Below are 5783 nucleotides of genomic sequence, written 5' to 3'. Positions count from 1 at the left end.
AAGTTGATCATTTGAGTCCTGTGCCTAATTCAGTGTTCAGAACAGTAGTCATGTTCACATGCCAACCTGTGGGGTGTATCCTCAGTCAGAAGTTTGGATCTAAAGGCAGTTCACAAGGCAAAGATTCAGTTCTGTCAAAACTCATTTTGCAAATCTCTTAACGAGCCCATAAAACACAGTGCTGGTTCACAGTAAGAGCAATACAGCCAGCTTGTCTATTTCTCTAGTTGGACATCATCTCAAGCAGTTGGCTTGAGCCAGAGTGAAGAAAAGAAATCACACTCCGTCTCTAAGCACCAGGAGTGTACTTGGTATAGAGAGATAAGATGCTGCTACTAAGGAAGGCCAGCTGGAACAGAGGCTGACTGAGGAGGCACCAGCAGATTCCCAGCTCCCACCTCAGCCTTCTGCTGGGACACTAGCTGGGAGGAATGGGGGGCAGAACTACCCTCCCTGTTTGGCCCATTATCTTTTTCTTTTTTGCCAAGCAGATAGGGTTAATTTTGCTTAGTCTACCTGTGTTCACATGTCACCTTTGTGAACCTAAGAATGTGCAAGCCACTAGAAAAGGACAGAGAACCTGGTCAGGCACGGTGGCTCACGCCTATAATCCCAGCACTTTGGGAGACCATGGCAGGAGGATCGCTTGAGCCCAGGAGTTCGAGACCAGCCTAGGCAACATGGCAAGACCCCATCTCTACCAAAAATTCAAAAATTAGCTGGGCATGCTGGTGCATGCCTGTAGTTCCAGCTACTCAGGAGGGAGGTGGAAGGATCACTTGAGCCCAGGAAGTTGAGACTGTAGTAAGCAGAGAGGCGCCACTGCACTCTAGTCTGGGTGACAGAGTCAAAAAAAAGAAAAGGATATATAATGTAACCTGGTTTTTGGCCTCTAAAAATGTATGCTCTTGGAGTAGACAAGATTTTTAAAAAGGATTATTCAATAACAGAAGCAGCATGTAAAAATAAAACATATTTCTCCGGTGAAACAGAACCTAACAGAAAAAATATATATAACATACTAAATTGTAAACTGGAATTGCCGCAGGTCTTTCATTAACTTACCTACTGTAGGGATGGTAGGCACAGTCTCCCCCAGCTTCAATTTATACAAGATGGTCGTTTTTCCAGCTGTATCCAAACCCAATATAAGAATCCGCATCTCTTTTTTCCCAAGTAGACTCTTAACGAGCTTTTCAAAAATGTTTCCCATTGTAATTGAATTCTGTAACATGACAAGAAAAGCAAGTCAAATAATTGTTCTTTGCAGAGATACAGAAGCAACATGCATAAAATACAAGTGTCAATTAGAAATGGCTTCCAGGAAAAATTAAACAATTTTAGGTACACTTTGGCCAATGAGTAGTCTTATCTTCAAAGGGAAACTCAACTAAACCTTTCAATGCCTTACCAGAAAATTATATTTTCCACTGCAGCATCCAAGTGGGATATGCAACTCAACCTCAGCACTGCTACGACAGTGGCAGCCTTTAGTCAATTTAGTACAGAAGTACAGGACCAGGCGCAGTAGCTCACGCCTGTAATCCCAGCACTTTCGGAGGCCAAAAGGCGGGCGGATCACCTGAGGTCAGGGGTTCAAGACCAGCTTGGCCAACATGGTGAAACCCCATCTCTACTGAAAACACAAAAATTAGCCAGGCCTGGTGGCGCACACCTGTAGTACCAGCTACTCAGGAGGCTAAGGCATAAGAATCGCTTGAACCTGGAGGCAGACGTTGCACTGAGCCAGGACCACGCCACTGCACTCTAATCTGGGTGACAGAGCAAGACCGTCTCAAAAAATAAATAAATTAATTAATTAAATTTTTTAAAAACACAGAAGTACAGAAGCAATGATACGACAAATACAACTCTACCTCATTCTAAACTGTACTGAAATGAGAATTTGTGAAGCAGAGAAGCTGTTTATTTTATGCAATATAAAACAAAGTCTTTAAGGCAGGTTAAACAACTATATCCCTTGGAAACGTAGTAGTTCCCTATGGCTAGCAGACAGCCTAGTAAATAACCTAAGACATTTCAGAGGCAAAGAAATTCAGCGTTGGGAAGCTTCACTGCCAAGAGAGAGAACTTGGCAGAGTTGAGGAGGCACCACAGCATCCAGTTTTCATTTGAGTCTTTTGTTTTAAGACAGGGTCTCACTCTGTCACCCAGGCTGGAGTGCAGCAGCACAATCACGACTCACTGCAACCTCAACCTCCCCATCTCAAGCAATCCTCCCACCTCAGTCTCCACAGCAGCTGCGACTACAGGCATTCGCCACCTCGCCCAGCTAATTTTTGTATTTTTTGTGAAAGTTAGGTCTCACTATATTTCCCAGGCTAATCTCGAACCCCTGGGCTCAAGAAGTGATTCTCCCGCCTTAGCCTCCCAAAGTCCTGGGATTACAGGCGTGAGCTACCAGGCCCAGCCAGTATCCAGTGTTCTATTGCCGTAACTATCACCTTTCTCTCAACCAGTTCTTAGAACTTTTTATTTAAGTATAGTTTACATACAGATATAAACGTACATAACTGTAAAGTTCAATACATTTTCATGAACCAAACACATCTATGTAAACAAATCAAGAAAAGATGATTTATCAGGCTGGGCACAGTGGCTCACGCCTATAATTCCAGCACTTTGGGAGACCAAGGTGGGCGGATCACCTGAAGTCAAGAGTTCAAGACCAGCCTGGCCAACATGGCAAAACCCTGTCTCTACTAAAAACACAAAAATTAGCCAGGCATGGTGGTGCACAGCTGCAGTCCCAGCTACTCAGGCAGCTAAGGCACAATAATCACTTGAACCTGGGAGGTGGAGGCTGAAGTGAGCTGAGATTGGGACACTGCACTCCAGCCCAGGGCAACAGAGCGAGACTCCATCTCAAAAAAAAAAAAAAAAAAAAGATGATTATTAGATCAATTCTCCTTGTGTCTCCTCCCAGTCATTACTCCATAAAAGGTAATCACTATATTGACTTCTAACAGCATAAATGTTCAATATTTTATTTTTCAGTAGAGATCATGGTAGCTTACATAAAGTACATCAATAGCAAAGTTAGACTAACTTTACAGAAATGTACAGTCTCTTTGAGATCAGCCTACTTGAAATGTGAGCTTGACATTCTAAGTAAAGACTTAAAAGCAGTGCTGGGTCTACACCTCTAACCAAGCTCTTGGAAGTCTATAAAGATCTTCAGACCAGGTAGGGTGGCTTACCGCTGCAATTCCAGCACTTTGTGAGGCCAAAGCAATAGGATCACTTTATTTTTTGCTTACTAAGATAACAGAAAACACGGGAGGATTGCTTTAGGCCAAGAGTACGAGACCAGCCTGGGCAACACAGCGAGACCCTGCCTCTATTTTTAAAAATAATACCAAAAAAAAAAAAAACCTATATCCTTGTTCCAGAGACTGTGATTTATTTTCCTTTTAAATTGCTAACCAAAGAAAGCTTTACTCCTGGTCAGGGGAGGGGGAAGACACAAAGACGATAGGCAATCAACCATTCATTCGAACTCTGGTGACCACAGAGGGGAGGTCCACAGGCCTCACCGCTGAAATTCCACAGGCCTCACCGCTGAAATTCAACAGTGGCCAGCAGTAGCTTAATATCATGGATTACGCCCAAGTACACAACATTCCTTTCTAGGATGAGAGAAAGCGAGCCCAGAATTTTTCCTGTTCACAAATATGGAACATGCTGGGGGAGGGAAGGTATTTCCCGCTCAGATGCCCCTTGAGGCAGATAGTTCCACAGATTCCCCCTGCCAACCGCACAGACACACCCCCTTGACCTCCCTCTCCTCTTTCCTCTTCTTGCTACTCATGTGCCCCAGACCCCCGCGGTCCTGACACCCCTGCGCCGCTGAAGACCCTCTGGGGTATGATGGCTCCGATTACAGGGCCTTTTTGGCATGCTCACTCTCCCGGCCCCAAGCGCCAAAAGTGCATTAGGGAGAAACGTCGGCACGACGTCAAGGACACGAACGAGCACGGTGGCCCAGGTGAGCGTGCGCGGCAGCCAGGCACGCCCGGCTACCGGGGAAGAACGCCGAATGCCTTTTTTACCTGGGCCGCCAGGCCGCTCCTTCTCAACTTGTGCGCCCCTGGAAGAGCAGAGAGAGGGCCTTGCGTGGAACCTACGAAGCCTCCTTCGGTTCCTCGCTGCTCCGGCCGTCGAGAGGGCAAAGAAGGAACAGCGGAGCCCAATACCTTTCCGCAAGCCACCGCCGCCCTCCAGTTTCTGGCCCGCAGACGAAGTGGAGATCCAGCCAGGTCTTGAGTGCTGCCGCCCCAGGTGAGCCGGAGAGTCACCTGTTGCCACTCAAGGCACCGCTACCTACATCACCGCCGACTCCGCGGCCTTTAGGATTTCGGCTCAGTTCAGCTAAACCACAACCGGCGAGGAGATAGGAACAGCAACCAACCAATCACCCACCGCCTCCTGGAGCTTTTGCACCAATGAGCTAGAAGTTTTATGAGTGACGACATATCTGACCAATGCAAAGGATAGTAAAGGCCTAGGAGGGAGGGAGCGCCGTAGGCGACGCCACGCAGCTCTGGCAATACCCTGTTCATCTTCAAATGACAGCTCAGCGAGTTCCGGCGAGACACGCCCACGTCCTCCATGCCACGTGCGACCAATCAGAAAAGTAAAAGGATTGTCTATTTGCACAGCCAATCGGCTGGGAAAATCGCTGAGGTTTGAGCTAACCCTGGAGCATTCACACCAACCGGGAGCGGACATGTGGGCAGGGCCAGGTTAATAGTGCCATGGAAGGAAATTTACCGCAGTTGAGTTAAACGTAGACATTAGTTTGGGGCGGTGTTCCGCGTAGGAAATAGCAGACTCTGACACTGAAATTAGACATAAGGAAGGTTTCCTATTCCTCCTGAGGCTAGACTGCCCTCCCACCTCTAAACAGATTTTCAACAGTTGGGGAAAACACTGGCCACCCGCACCTCGTTAAAACGTCGCAGAACCAGTCCTGGTTTCAGAGCAATGCTTTCCATAATCAGTTCCCTAAATGCCCACCTTGTTAGCTAAAAAGGTTACAAACGCCTGTAAGTGGTACATAACTGAAATCATCAGAATTACAAATATCTATTACACATATACTATGTGCCAGAACCTATATCAAGAACTTTAGCTGGCGCGGCACGGTGGCTCCCTCCTGGTAAGGCCAAGGCTTTGAGCTAGGAGTTCGAGACCAGCCTGAGCAACATGGCAAAACCCCACCTCTACAAAAAAATTTTTTTTTTAAATAGCCGGGCATGGTGGCACACGGCTGTAGTCCTAGCTACTTGGGAGGCTGAGGCAGGAGGATCACTTGAACCCCCGGAGGTCAAAGCTGCAGAGAGCCGTGATCACACCACTGCACTCCAGCCTGGGCGACAAAGTGAGACCCTGTCTCAAACAAACAAACAAAGTTAGAAGGTACTGCTAGAATTGACTAAATAAATAAGAAAAAGAATTTTACCTGCAGGACCGTCACGTCCAGTGAATTAGAAACTATTTTCCCTGCTGTTTTACAGAAAAATATTAAGTAGCCTGGGTCTGTCCCACTCCCACACCTTAATCTTTTTTTTTTTTTTTTGACACGGGGTCTCACTCTGTCGCCCAGGCTGGAGTGCAGTGGCACCATCTCAGCTCACTGCAACCTCCGCTCACTGCAATCTCCGCCTCCCTGGTTCAAGCAATTCTCCTGCCTCAGCCTCTCAAGTAGCTGGGATTACAGGCACGCACCACTGCGCCCAGCTAATTTTTGTATTTTTAGT

General features: G+C 46.9%; 1 pseudogene across 1 annotated transcript in view; it reads right to left on the bottom strand.

Annotated features, from left to right (window-relative positions):
- The window catches only part of LOC105555141, a 25789-nt pseudogene extending 21380 nt beyond the window's left edge, over positions 1-4409 (bottom strand). Inside the window, exons 1-2 of the transcript XR_001008428.1 lie at positions 4320-4409; positions 1066-1225 (exon numbers count right to left, since the gene is read on the bottom strand). The product of XR_001008428.1 is annotated as an ADP-ribosylation factor 2-like (transcript). The remainder of the gene's footprint in view (positions 1-1065; positions 1226-4319) is intronic.
- Positions 4410-5783: the final 1374 nt, after the last annotated feature.

Source organism: Mandrillus leucophaeus, unplaced genomic scaffold (assembly GCF_000951045.1).
Source record: "Mandrillus leucophaeus isolate KB7577 unplaced genomic scaffold, Mleu.le_1.0 Scaffold670, whole genome shotgun sequence".
NCBI lineage: Eukaryota > Metazoa > Chordata > Mammalia > Primates > Cercopithecidae > Mandrillus > Mandrillus leucophaeus.
Note: the sequence above shows the minus strand (reverse complement) of the source record. Positions and strands in the feature narration are given on the sequence as shown.